This window comes from Grammomys surdaster, unplaced genomic scaffold (genome assembly GCF_004785775.1).
Source record: "Grammomys surdaster isolate TR1022 unplaced genomic scaffold, NIH_TR_1.0 345, whole genome shotgun sequence".
NCBI classification, from domain to species: domain Eukaryota; kingdom Metazoa; phylum Chordata; class Mammalia; order Rodentia; family Muridae; genus Grammomys; species Grammomys surdaster.
This window is the reverse complement of record NW_021604764.1, coordinates 1,113,998-1,129,281: the sequence shown is the minus strand read 5'-3', so window position 1 is coordinate 1,129,281 and position 15,284 is coordinate 1,113,998.

The following is a 15,284-nucleotide window of genomic DNA, read 5'->3' as shown; positions in this document are numbered from 1 at the left end:
TTTGCCTAAGGGTCTTTTCTTTTCTTTCTTTTCTCTTCTTTTCTTTTCTTTCTTAGCCTTGACTCAACTCAGCTTGAAGATGTGCCTACCATTTGGCCAAAAGGTCTATCATTTTTTTTTTTTTTGGTGTTGTTCTGTTCTTTAGATTCAATAGAAATAAGAGCAACCAGTAGGTTGCTCAGCAACAGGGCCAGCTGCAGAGTGCTAGCTGTGTGGAATGAACACAAACCAGGACTTCACAGAAGATTTGAGGATGAAGTCCATCTTGTCCCTGCTCTTTGTCCTTTAGTCTGCCTTGACTTTGAGGTTTTAGATTGGTGAAATGATAGCCCTTTAGTTCATTTCAAATGACCAGAGCAAGAAAGAGAATGACTTATCTACCCCCTCAACTAATACCCTGTGTCTATCGTATTTGTCTTGGAGACTGAGCATATAAATACATAGATCAAATTGTCTCTGAAAGCGTTCCACTCTCCTCTTTTCATGATCTGTTGTTTGGTGCTGTAGACTTGTGCTCTCAAAAAAAAAAAAAGAAACAGTTATTTAATTTGATCTTTGTTTTTACTTCTGAAACGTATGGAAAGTTCTAATTCACACAGTCTTTCTCAAGTCTTGCCCAAGGAGGTTGCTTCTGTCCTTGTGAGCCCTCCTTTACTCCCACTGTCTTGAACTACAAGGCTGGCTACCTAAGGGTCTCGCACGTTTCCCCCACAATTCGAACGTGCGCTTTGCTCGCCACAGTGCTCTCCCTCCTCACCCTCTGTTTTGTCTTTAAGCAACAGTTAAAATTATAGGTGATTTCTTGTGAACTTTCTTTTCAGTCCTATCTCAAAATATGTAAGAGTGAGTTTAGGAGCACATAAGATGCGCAGACTCATATTCTCTCTCTCTCTCTCTCTCTCTCTCTCTCTCTCTCTCTCTCTCTCTCATAATTACAGCATTTCTTCTTTCTCTTTCCTTTTTTTAAACTGTCTCACATACTTTCTTTCATCTTCCTTTCTTTCTTTCAAATTCATGGTTAAAGGTAGACTCACAACCCAAAAGAGATGGTTCATTTTCTGGAACCACATTTAATGGGGGTAATTTTGTTGCACGTCGCAGAGCGTTTCTGGTTGTGATTAGTTCTTCAGGTCTGGCTTTTTTTGTTTTTTGTTTTTTATCAAAACTAAAGGGCAGTGACAGCTGCTGGAGCTAGGGTGTCAGGCCCTAGCAGTCAATTTCTTCCTTGCTTGAAGCGGTTCCATTGACAGGATGGGGCTGTGTATGTTGAGGTTGCCACCCACTGGTGAAAACCAAGCATTTCCATTTTAATGAGTAACTGGGGTTGGGCAACGGGGGCCTTCTGTTTTCAGAGTGTGAATTTGCGTGTTGAAATTCTATCAAAGACTGATTTCAAACTCTCCTGGAAGAAGAAGGAATTTCACAGTTAGTATCTTGGCTGGAGAAAGAAAACAGTCACTCTTCGGAAACCATTTGAAGAGTTGTGTTTACATCTCCCGGAACCTCTACAACTCCAGAAAGTGAAAAATAGTTGCAGAATTAAAACGGCCACAGTGTTTTATCATTGTTTGCTACTGAGTTCTAAGCTGAAAGCAGTCGTTGCTTCCTTTCGGCCTTTGTGTTCTGTGTATGCCCACTATGGAAAGCCTGCACTACCTTACCAGGAACAGAGCTGCATGTGTATAGAGAAATCAAAACGTAAACTTTTAATAACGATGCTTTATGACGTGTAAGAAAAAAGCCCACCACTTTAAATCATAGCCGCATTAAAAGAGACAGATAGAAAAGGAAGAAAGTTCAGCGAGCGAGCCGCGGTTTTCGTCACTCCACTGGCACAAATCAAAATTCGAACGCACACAGGAGAATTTATGAAGTGATAGAGACCCTGTGTGTCAGCCTGGGTGCAAGGATACCTGCTTACCTCAAGTCACGTCTCAAACGCTTTCCAGATGTGACGAGTTACACATTACAAAAATAGAATCGTACACATGAAGGTGTAAGTAAAGCAAAAATGCCAAAGAAAGTAAAAAAGAAAACTTCCTTATGTGAACGTCACTCATGAAATAAATGAGAAAATACCCTTTGTAGGCCCAATGGCAGAGAAGATCTCTGCAAAAGGCCTGCTAGCATTTGAAAACCACATCTTACCTCAGAGCCAAATTAGGGTGTATGACTTTACACACACACACACACACACACACACACACAATGTATAAATGTGGCCAAAGCCTTAAATAGTTTCTTACACTACAGGTTGTGAGAAAAACTTTCATATGGTAGAATGTTGTTACTATTCAAATTTTCTTTGTTGTTCATTTTGTAATTGTTTTGCTATTGATCAGTAGAAATGTATGATATAGATAAATAATCATCTTTTGGGTAATATCTAATGACATGAAAATTTTCCATGAGACTAGCAAAATGTCTGAAAAATACATCACAATATACACAGTTGGCTTACATTTTGATCAAGAAAGAATCCCTCATCTACCTTAAGTTCAAAGATTTTTAATTGCGATTTCTGTAGTGTAAACATAGAGAAGTTTTCTTCGCTCATTTCTAAATTTTTATTTCAAAACAACAACATCTGTAGCTATATCAAGGTTGTGTATTCGATACCTGTGGTCCACCGTGTTAGTTACATCTTAGTTAAGCTGCTAAAACATAGTACTAGCCAATAGCATGTGGATAACTCTTGTCTACTTTCTCTACGAAGGAAAATGTTTAGAGGTGTAGTTTACTATCTTCAAGTTGATGGTCAGTTCATTTCCTTTGTAGAACACTCCAGACATTTAACATCCTTCTTAGTGGTATTTAGCACGGTACTGTGGACCTCTTCACGAATGCAAGAGCGGTGGGAGGTGATGGGGTGCTTTGAATATCAGTACTCGTCAAGATATGTGAGTCTCCAATGAGGAATGAACATTATAGTGTTCAAGGAGCCAGTCACTGCTTTACCTAACATTCCATTACTTTTCCGTCACAAGATGTCAGTTTCTTGTGAAGGAAAAGCTTGAGAAAATAAACAAGAAGGAAACAACCTCACATGCGAGAGTCTTTTATTAACACACCCCGCGCTTTAGCAGTAATTTTACTGATGATGTGAGCTGTTAAATAGTCCACTCGCAACACAAACACAACCGTAAAATTAATAGAAACAAAAATTAATTTTTTTTCAAGCAACTCCAGAACTAAATTAAATAATGGCTTTGACTTGTGGGAGCTAGTGTTTTCTGATAAAAGCTTTCAAATATCCGGCATGTTAGATGTGTTGCCAAGGACATGAAAGATGATATTAGACAAAGAATGACATCGTTTCAATCATTTTTTAATAAAGGAAAGCCTACGGCTCTCTGTACAGCTGCACCCTGCCTGGCTTGACTAGTGGGCAACACTAATATGTATTCCGAGATACGGAGATGTGGCTGAGCAGCACGAAGACTTCTATACAGAGCCGGGTGACAGCTGGCTGCGCGGCCTGCCCTGCCTGCTCTGCCTTCCCTGAGAGGCTTACTCACTGTCTCTTAACGAAAGCAGCTAATTTTTAAATACTAATGCATGGCACAGGGCTCAAGAACACATGGGAATATTCACCCCTGAGGCATGACAGGAGTTGATTATGATAAAAATTGCTTAATTATTTATTAGTGGTTGCTTTATAAATTACTCTGGTTTGGCTGGAGGGTGTAAAGTCTGAGGTGAGGAAGAAGAGCTTGGGGGTGGTGGTTAATAGGCAGGGGATTTGGAAGTACTGAAGATTAATTTTTGTTTGTTTTGTTTCGTCTTTTGGAAGCTTTTGAAATGTCCTGTATGTGTCCTGGAAACAAATACTCTAAAGAGGGGTTTGAAAGATCAGATTTGTGTTTTTGTGTTTCCTCTGGATGGGTAATGGAAGATGGATTTGCAGGAATGAGAAAAACAAAGTCCTTACGGACATCGAAGCCTGAGAGGCAAGTTGAACCTGAGCTGGAGGCCAGGGGCAGGGAGAGAAGCCACCAAATATTTACAACAAAGCAGGTAGGAGAAAACAGGAGAATTTTGGATTCGATAAGATATAAGGGCCAGAAGGAAAGGAAAATATTGAATGTTCTGCTTCATAGAATCACATAGTACAGCCAGCAACCTCTTAACTGATATTGAAATCACAGGTGCTGATGTCAATTAGATGGGCGAGGCCAAAGTGGCACACTGACCTCCTTTCATGATGGATATCCATTGTCCCTCAGAAATTTCACAAGAGCAGATTGCATAGACAAACGCATAATAAACACTAACGATAAAATGACAGACATAGCAAAAGGCTGTGTCCGATGTCATCACAAAAAGGCAGGGAAGATAGAAAAACCTTTTAGTGGCACAGATATCAGGGGCCAGGACAAAGACGGAAACAATTAGGTTGTATTAATTGTATTTGTCCTGTTGCAATGGGAGAGGCTTTTCTTGCTTCACTAATGAGCTCAGCTACAGCACAATTCTCCGTTCACCTCGCTTATTCATTCTTTCATTAGAATAAGGTTTATTTTTTTCCCTTTACAGAGTAAATATGCAATAAGATCAAATAAATTTTGATGATTGCCAACAGATGGTGAGGGGATCTTTTGCTTTTTGGTCCTTTCCGGCTGTTCTTTCTATTTAATTACCTTCCCCTCACATCCTAATCCCTGCCATGTAATTCTACACCGAGATTGGGTCTAAGACTCTCTATTAATTTTCTGCAACCTCCACAGCTTTCTGATAAGATATTCTTTCTTTGTAGCTGTGTTGCTAATGGCTCCAAACAGCCTAGGTTTTCGGCAGAACCTTTCAATCCTACTTGAACCACGTCTCTGCTCGATTTATTAATTCAGTTTAATGCCGATAATTTAGCATGCACTCTTACAATTTAATCTTCATTGCATGTCTGACACAATGGCTCAGCCACTGGTAATTTTGCATAATCAAGGAGGAATTTTAACTGACCTCATTTAAATCCTTCAAATACGAGGCATTTATTCTTTCTCATCATGGAATGGGACCTACTCGAGTGACATTTGTATTTCAGTAAGAAATGTCCACTTACGTGAATGGGAGAGAAGGTATTGGGGTGGTGTGTGTCTTAATGGTATTTCAGGGAGGCACCTAAACAGTAGGGATTTATAGAAGCCTCGAAAGTCCCCCTGAAGCAATTCCTTATGAACTCCACAGGTCTATTTACGTAATCCACACCTAGAGAGATAATTTTTGAGCCTTAACAAGAGCAACTTAATGTTCAGTTCCATGTACAGAGATTTTCCTGTTTCCTGCTCAGTTCGCTCTAAAGTTCTGTTTTGCTAAGGTAGAATAATGTCATACTGCAGACTGAAACTTCCTCGACCACAGATGTATTTTTATACTTTATTGAGCAGTAAAATTTTAACTACATCATTTGTCTTTTGATGCAGAATTGGTCCACTAAAAACTACGCATTAAGCATTTATAATAAAGTAAGGCTTAATGTTAAAGATATCAGTGTTTTGTGAATACCATTTAAAAATAATCATTTTTCCTTATAATGAAAGTAATATATATTCATTTAATGCTTCTGAAGGCTACAGAAAGATAAAAGAACTCATTGTCTGGCAGTATCTCTTGTGTCATTAGTGATGATGGATATAAATGTTTTTGTACATATGCTTTCTGGGTTTTTAGGCATATCTGCATCAAACATAGTGTTTGAACTTACATTGCATATAATGAGGTATATAGACAATCACTACACACCATTTACACATATGCTGTGCACAAGAGATGATTTTAAATACATTTTTAAAGTTCTACTTTTATTTTAAATTTCTTTATTTTCCTAATGAATGTATGCTCTAGAATAACCAAGAGATAATCATTGAAATTTGGTATTTTTAAATAAATTCCACTTTCTGTATCTGTCATATTATGTGTATCTTTGTTCCAGTGACTATTATTTTGATAGATTATATATTCTGTTTATATATTAGAGATTCTATGTATATCTATATCTAATATATATTATATCATTAGCTAATATATAGATAGACTATATAATATAATAATATAATATATAATTACATATTGCTTATACTATTTGTATAAATATAATATATAGTTAAATAAATTTATATATTTCATAAATAGTAAAATAAATATGTTATATAATATAAATTTATATTTTTATAAATTTATATAAATATATAAAATTTAATAATTTTACAAATACATCTATAATATAAATTATATATATATATATATATATATATATATATATCCTTTGCAATATGGCCTAATTTCAAACCAAGTAGTTTCTGATGCTCATTCACAAAGGCAGCTATCTAGTATAAAAAGGAGAATCATGTAGAATACATGGCCTTTGGGATCTGATCTGTGATTTTTCAAGAGTAATATTGACTGATTGGGCAAGATATTTTTTCCTCACTATGTGCTAGTTTCAAAGTGTAACGTCTGCACTAGAAACAATTCCATTGTGCTCTACTTGTTTATTTTAAAGCATGGTTATTAATTTTTTCCACACCATTAACTATACTTTGAGAACATTCAAAATAACTGTCCTGCCATCCATCATGCTGCTGCCCCACGTCTGTGTTAACCATGCCACTATTATTAGGCATTTGGTTAATTTCCAAGGTTGGTATAAATAAAGCCAAGCCAACTGGCCTGAGACACGATGTTAGGGTCAGCTCTTAGTTTTGTACACGTACTTAGGGCTGTTGAGAGTCAGTCACTGAGACTCGTTTACCCTCTCTATTGCTGAGAACACGTAGGAAGGGCAAGTGGTAACCTTATGGCAACCCATTGGGGCTTGTCTTTGATGGAAACAAAAGCAAGAAAACATAACTCTCTCTCTCTCTCTCTCTCTCTCTCTCTCTCTCTCTCTCTCTCTCTCTCTCACCATTTCCTGTCATATCTGTTGCCTAAATTCTTGTCAGAACTATTTTTTTTTAAAGAAATATAGCCATGTGATCTCTGTTCTCTGGGTTTTTTGTCCTTTCATCCCTTCCTCCTCCTCCGCTTACCTCTTCCTCCTTTCCTTTCTCTGTCTTTTCCTTGTATCTTTCTCTTCTCATCTGTCTTTTTTCTTTTCATTTTTTTTTTGAGACAATGTCTTTAATTTAGCCAAAGCTGACCTAGAACTTGCAACCCTTCTGCCTCTGTGTACAGAGTGCTGGAATTACAAATGTTCCCAATATCCTGGCTTCTCCTCTTATTTTCCTAAAGCGGTTGTACTTTTCTCTTTTCATATTTTAGCATTCTGCTTCCCTATGCTGTGCTGTGTTCTTTGGACTTGCCTCACTGCAAGACTTTTTAAAAATGTCCATCTAAGACTTGTTTGTATTTTAAGATTTAATGAGAAGACAGAATGTTCACATACGTGAAGACGAATATGTATTTTTTTTTTTCAGAAAAGACAGGAGATGGGAAGGATTCGATAAGGGTCCACATTTAACGTATCTGAATTTGGTGCTGTTTCTAGTTTATCTAGAACAAAGTGACTTTTGTATTGTAGCTGGACTAGTGCCATTGCTTTTATAGCTTCATCTCCTTAAAGATTGCCTTACTATGGCATCTGTTGTCAAGGTAGCCATGGTTAGTAACCTGGGGATGTTTACGAAGGGATGTCTAACTAAGAAGACACCAAACCAGAGGCTGTGTGAGCTGAGACTGAATCCTTGTCACAGAATTAGAAGAGGGATACAATTTTATAAGAGCAAATTTTAAAGAACAAATACACAGGAGGCAGACAAACCAGATAAAAGGGCTGAGAGTCACGAGTTCCTGCTGAGGGACTCCCTGAAGCTGTGCTCCCAAAGGGGAGAGCTGATCACAGCAGGATGCCCTGTGCTCACTTCCCTTTGCGAGCTTCCTGGCTTGAACTCCCCCAAGTGGGTCTCTGTTATCTACCATTCAGTAAAACAGATGGGAGCAGAATGATTCTAAGCAAAAGTTGACTATCGGTTTGGTTATCAGTCAACGTAACTCTGTGAACTCTCTGCAGGTCATTTTCGTGGCTACTTCTTTCACTTCCCAATAGCTCAACATAAAATCATCAAGCTCACTGCAGTGGTTGTTAGGCAGAGAAGAGAAATCAAACAATCTCCAGAAGCGTATGGTTGAGTCACACTTTTCTCCATAGCATGGTGACTGCAGATTGTCAGATCGATGGTGACCAGGGAGTTGCTAGGCAACTTGAAAGACAGGAATACAGAGTGGAATCGGCTTCATTCCGAGATGAATTATTTGAAATGTTTGTAAAAACCGTGAAGGGCCTGAAGATTTTTCGAGATTTCTAACAATAAGATATTAGCCTGCCACAGTTTAATAGATGCTGACACAGACATGTGACTCCTGGGGTCACAGAGATGAAAGACTTTATTTCAAGAAGGCAAGGAATGTGAGCTTTCTGCTTGCTTTAGGGTTCTTTGCCCCCCGTGTCCCTTGGGGACCACGTTGAGTAACCCAAGTGGACGTGTCACAGTTGAGTAACACCTCATCTGGAAGCTAAGTCTTTTACAATGTGCTCTGAGCCAACCTGTCTGATGTGTCCTGGAGAGAGACTTTATCTTTGATATACTGGACAGTCTCTTGCACTTTGCTCTGGAGACAAACACTATCTCTGTCTTCCAAGGCTGTTTGCTATCATTATATAAACATCCTTGAGCAGATAGTGAGAGACAAATATCGTCAGTGCCTCCCTGGCTTGCAGTAAATGAACAAATGACAAACACCCATTATCTCCCCCAAAAAAGCTCTTTCCCCGGATGCTTTATCTTCGCAGCCATTTCAAAGGTCGGTTCTTGTTTCTGCTTGCTTGAATATTTCCTTGTAGTCTATATTCCATTTACTTTAAAATACTTTGGTTTTATTCAACATCAAGAAACTTTTTCTCACTTAAGCACTAAGGGAAGTTAGTGAGAGGATGTCAAATGATTCTAGTTTAAAAAACAACACCAAGCTTAGTGCTGCCCCCAAACCCTTGGTGTGGGGCTGGTAGTCATCTCCGACTATCTTCTTTGGTTTGCCTGCTCATCAATGGCTTCACTATTCTCTGTTGCTCTCTCCTCCTAAACTCCTCCTAAGCTCTCACACAAGGGAGAAGCTGAGGGACCCGCTTAGCTAAACCTTCCTTGATTTACCCGTATATATCTAGAAGGGGTTGGCCACCAACACACAGCCCTAGTAAATTGTGTCTGTTTCACTGGAGGGCTGGTTTCAGGGGAACTTGGTGGTCTTCCCAAATTGTCCTCTGTTATATCTAGATTCCTTTTGTTTCATATTTCATTGCTCATACAAGAAATGAAGATTACTGTTTTGAGTTTTGCTTCAATTCATTTCTTAAAATCATTTACTCTCTGACTTGCTTTGTATTTCATTTTCCCGCCTGTCTCGTGCCGGTCCCTTTCCTAATTTCTTGGAGTCATGTTGTGAGTGGAAGTTAGCCGTTTTTGAGGATTTTGGGTGAATTGAAGCGCCCCCTGGAGATGGGAGGGAGCTAGGAGTCGTGGCTTTCCCTGAAGGTTTTGTGTGGGGCAAGTAGAAGATAGGGATGATTTTGTTAACTCCAAGTAGCTATTAGCTAACCATGTAGCTTCAAGACCATTACCTGTGTAAGAAAAATATTACTTCTAAATATTTGCTGTGATTAACAAAGCCTTGGATGTAAATTTCAGTAACTCTATTTAAAATTCCAGGGTAGCCATTTCTAAAGCTGTAAGTTTTCTTAATTGGGAGAGTCCCAATATGACTTAATCAAGCTCAGAGTGAGGACTAATGTTACCTTATCGTTCACATGCACGAACATACATGGGACTTCCCCAAGAAGGACCCTGAAAGTAAATTAGCAGACAGACAATGTAATAAGCTAAAATTTGGGCACTTAGTCATGCACTCATACTAATTTTCATACTCCTTTGTAATTAACATTTCTCCTGACTGGATTAATTGAGTTTGCAATAAGTAATCACATTTGTAATACTGCAACTGTTCCAAAATTAATTGCTCACATGTTCAATGAGCTGTTACATGTTCTCTTTTAAAGCCACTTAGAGAGTCCACAATCTGAGAGCTACCATCCTAAACAGTTTGGGGAGAGTGGCGTAAGATCTTCTTAGAACGTGGGGACAACAGCATGCCCAGATTTTCAGAGTACATGAGAATTACCTTGCTACTCTGATTAACAATGTGGGTATCCTGGGCTCACTCCAGAAACTCTGGTTTGGACAGTGTTTGGTAGGGTCCTGGAAAGTCTTGCAGAATAGTACACACTGCTGGGAGAAGGCATATATACAAACATCCAACTGAGTGAGTTGAAGGAGGATTTCAGAGCCTTGTGGCTTTAGACTAATTTTGCTAAGGTAGCTTGCAAATTATAATTTACAAGAGGACTTTAAAAAACAGTATTTTGGACCAATTCCATCATAATATTTGTGATATGGGATGGCTAAACCATTTGTGCTTTTTTCTAAGCTTAAAAAGAAGCTAGAGTTTTTTTTTTTTTTTAACCATTCCCAAATCAATCCGTTTTATTGAATTAGTCTCAAGTTACGAATTCCTCACAAAGGTGAGAATGAAGAAAGGTCTGGTAACCCTGCAAATCTTACAAAATACACTGTTTGATTTGTGCATTGGTGAGAAAACACACCTTTTGGGCATCAATTTGCCTTTCTCTCTTCAAAGCTTCAAAGGATTTAGTGGAGTTAGCAGTGTTTGTGATAGATAGCCCTCTCCTGTAGAGGCAGAAAATTGAGTTTTTTTTTTCTTATAATTTATAGTGTTCAAGTGATCCGTTCCCGTGATAGCTTAGCTGAGGGAAAAATCTTAGAAAATGTGTGGACCTCTTAAAATTTTAATAGCAGTAACTAGTTGAGCAGTAACTGTGGAGTAAATTTTCATTGTGAGCAATCTGGAGAAACTTGTAAAAGGAGAGAATTTCTAGACATCTCTGAAGCAATTCTTCTTCTTCTTCTTCTTCTTCTTCTTCTTCTTCTTCTTCTTCCTCCTCCTCCTCCTCCTCCTCCTCCTCCTCCTCCTCCTCCTCCTCCTTCTTCTTTGAAGGTTTATTTGATTAGGAACAAATCTTATGGTGATGAGAAAAATAGTAAATGGAAATTTTAATTTAGTTACATTGATAGCAGTTTAGAAATTATTCCAGACCTCTGCATTATAAGGGAAAGCAGATCTATAATCAGTGACAGAAAGACCATGATGAAAACAATTATAATCAAATCGTCTGTTTCTTTGAAGTGGATACATTATAACATCACTCATATAGCCGTGCAGAGCACCAGTGGTAATAGGTGATTTAATGATGTTTAAGCCCTTGAGTAAATTCATAGAAGCCCAGGGAGTTCCTTGAGGACAGGAATTTAATAATCATGATCATTTCTTGGGCTGATAATACTTGAGTTAGTATTACCACTGCCAGAGTTTTAGAAAAATCAAATTGAAAAACTCAAGTGTCAGTCGTTTAGCAGACATGTGAGTTACGGTGCACTGTGCAGAAGAGGAAGTCCCCAGTCAGCACAAAGGCCAGGGCTAAGTTCAGGAGCCTTCATTTCAAAACCGCATGTGTCTAATGGCACCGAGCAGCAGCCAGTTAGCAGCAAGTCTTTATTTCTGTAGGCAATTTTACTTTACAGTTTTTTTTTAAATTGTGAAAATGGGAAGGTTAGTATAAATTTAGATATTAAATACTTGAAACTGTTAATAAAATCCAGGTATATTTTTTATAAGTTGGTAGAATAGAACTCAACAGACTTGGGAGGGTTTAGGGATTGGCAGATCTCTCTTTGGTTGGAGAAATTGATGTGTAATTGAAATCCAGATACATTATCACTCAATCTCACTATGCCCTGAGAGGATGGTACCCATGGAAGGTGACTGCTATTTTTAATGGTGCAGTTAAAGGTCTTTAAGTGGAGATTCAGCTCTGGTGGGGCTGAGAACACAGATGGTCCTGGTGGTTGAGAGCCTAGTCTTTACCAGCCTCACACGTAGTTCTGTGATGCGGCTGTCATCACTGAGCACACCAGTGTGCCAAGATTTTGCAGGTGGAGATCTTGAAGAGGATTAAAAATGCAGATGGCTCTAAGTCCCGAAGCCCTTGCTTTTGTTTTGCGTTGTTTTTATTTTTTTCAACATTCTCTTGTCTCTCTTCAAAAACAGCTTTTGCAACTTACCCTCCGTCCCACCCCCAATTCCTTCCCCTTGTTTAAATCCACGGAGGTTGGTTGCTTACTTCAACTCACCACAGTTTGGGACAACTTCTGCAGAACTGGTCAGCTCTACACCCAGATGGTTGCTGTCCTTGGGACTTAACATCTGCTTATCAACTCCGTTGGAGATTAACAATTGATAGAGAAGGCTACTGAAAGAGAGAATAGGCAAGAGTTGGAGGGGGACGAGAGTGCATGAAGGCAGACCAGAAAGGAACTGGACAAAGAGGGTATATCTGGGGCAGGTAAGGAAGAGGAACGCGTTTGTTTCCCTTGTAGGAACTGAGTCAAGTGGTCTGTATTGGGGGTATTCTACTCTCCAACCAGCAGGGGGAGCAGTGGATTTGGAGTGTCGTTCTGTGGGTAAAGTCCATCGACTCACAAGATAGTGTTTTTGTCCGGGATCTTATCTTGCCCGTCAGTCAATACATTCCGTTTGAAAAGGTTTGCTTCTGTTTTCTTCTTACCTTTTAATGGTTAATTAAGGTGCTGGTTAAACCCTACACTCCAAAACAACCCCCAGTTCAACGATAAAGCATATTTTGGATTGATACATTTATTTTAATACGTGATGATTGCCAGTTTGACATTTCTTTCCAGATTCCAGCAGGATCATCAGTTCTGATCCACACTCTCTATATCTTGGACATAGAATAATAGTTTTGCTTAGGAGAATTTAGTTGAGGACACTAGGCTATAAGATATTTGAAAGTTTCGGGCAAGCAATTATTGTCTTTTTAAAAACAGGATCTTGCTATGTAGCACAGCCCTTGGTACCTGTTCCCACGCCTCATCTTCTCTTTTAGAGTGTTGGGCATGTACTACCAGCATGGTTCTTAGAACCTTGCTGTCTTTTGTAGATTAAATGTTTGTTTACAGTTAAATAACTAATAAACTCTTACTTTATCTAAAGGGGGTATACCAATGATTGACCAATCTTTACTTCATTTGCTCGTTATTACAGAGATTCTAAGGACAGGTTCATTTTGATGTGACAGAGTCCAAGGCTGGCTTGATCAAGCTTGTCTGGGCACGGGACAAAGGCCCAGGGAAGTGGAAGGATGACAGAGAAATGTCTGCTTTAATTTGGACGATGCTGGTTGACTGCCTCAGCTCTTAGGTGAAGGAGCGTGTTCTGCGCGAGACATTGTAAGTAAGATACATGTTCTGACTAAATGAGCAGTGCTAATTGAATCTAAAATTCAAGACTCTCCCTAAATTGGAGGGCCAGGAGTTAGAAGTTAAATGAAAAGGCTATTGGGGATGACTGGAAGAGAAGCGAGGTCACTTGCACTTTACACTGACTCTGCGCATGCCTACTGGGCTACCCGGGGTTCTGTGACGTGGGTAGAGCAGATGTGAAAAAGAAGTGTGCAAAAGCCAGAATGTAAACTCTACCTTCAGAGGCTTTCCTAAGATCTCCAGGCTAGTAAACCCATGTTCCCGACCACAAAGTGCTTACTCATTTTTTTTGAGCTGCAGGTATAGGTCAGTCATTATGGGCTGTCTAAGGTATCACTACTGCTGCGGTTACTGGCGCCCCCTAACGGTACAGAGTTATTGAATCCCGGGCCAGTTCAGCCAAAGGGCTAGAAAACATTTTAGTTACATTATCAGAGGGCCAGGGAGCGGAGCTAACAAGTCACCATTAGCTTCTGCCTAGCGGTACTGTAATATCAATAGAGGACTCTGGAACTGTTTATATATATCTATGTACAAGGAAGATGTACAATTAGGTAATTAAATGAGAGTTCTAAGGATAGCTTAATGAGACGTGCCAACTACTTTCTTCCAAATTTTCCCTAGTTGTCGCTGTCAAAGGCAAAACCTTTTTATAGATCAACGGTTCTCAACCTGTGGGTGGCTACCCCTTGTGGAGGTTGCACGACCCTTTCACAGGATTCACCTAAGACCATGAGGAAACAGACATTTATAATTTATGATTTGCTATTGATAATAGCAAAATTATAGTTATGAAGTAGCAACAAAAATAATTTTATGGTTTGGGGTCGTCACAACATGAGGAACTTTATAAAAGGATCGAAGCACTGGGAAGTTTGAGAACCACTAACCAGGATGGATCGTTGTTCTAACCGAGAATATTTCCAACTTTTTTTTTTTTTAATCTATAATCCAACTTCTGAACTTCCTTGTCAATGATGGGGAGAATAGCATTTTTAAAAGTTTTTTTTTGGCATGAAAGACAATGAATGCACCTAGCATTGCTTGTGTCTACTCTTGGCCAGTACATTAACTCTATTGATTTAGAATTTTAAATGACTCGATTAATGTCTCCTCCCAGGATCCTCCTCTCGTGGACCATTTCTTCTCTTTCACATTCAAGGTGACTAAACCTTCATTTGGCAAAGAAAGTCCTGTGAAGAGTCAGTTAGAGCTAGCGATTAACCTGGGAGAGATGATTGATCAGGGGAGGGTCAAAACTTCTGGACATAACTCTGCAGTCATTTTCTTAGCCCAGACTCTAGGAATATTCACTATGGAACAACTGAGTTGGTAAGTATTGGGTTGTTCTAATAAGTGGTTTCTGGGGCAGAAACATTTAGGCAGAGAGAGCTGGTAGGGGAAGTGAAATCAGCAAAAGAGGCCAGTTGGCCAAATATTCCTGTTTTGTAAGAGACTGAGATTGGTCTCCCAAGAGACACTGTAATTGATTGTGTCCTGTTACTCTTACATAGAACTTTGTCTAAAATACTAACCATACATAGGTTTATTCTGTCTTAGCAAGTGAGCTGTCTAAACTTTAATGATACTGCTCTCAGATGAGGTATAGGTAGCTTTGGGCATCCTTCCTGGTGTTGCTCGGTTAACTGGTACATGCTAGAGACTAGGTAAGCTTTCCTCATTCTCTCAGGAAGAAGCTGAGTGGGATGGTAGACATCTCATTGTTTGAGATAACCACTTACATCAAGATTGTTACTAGTTTCTTTTCAGATTGTTTGTTGTAAATGATACAGGTTATAAAATATTATAGCAAATTTGGAAAATGTAGGGCTAAAAACCAGTCTTGACATGATTGTCCTGCAAGCTTCCACTCTTGGTATT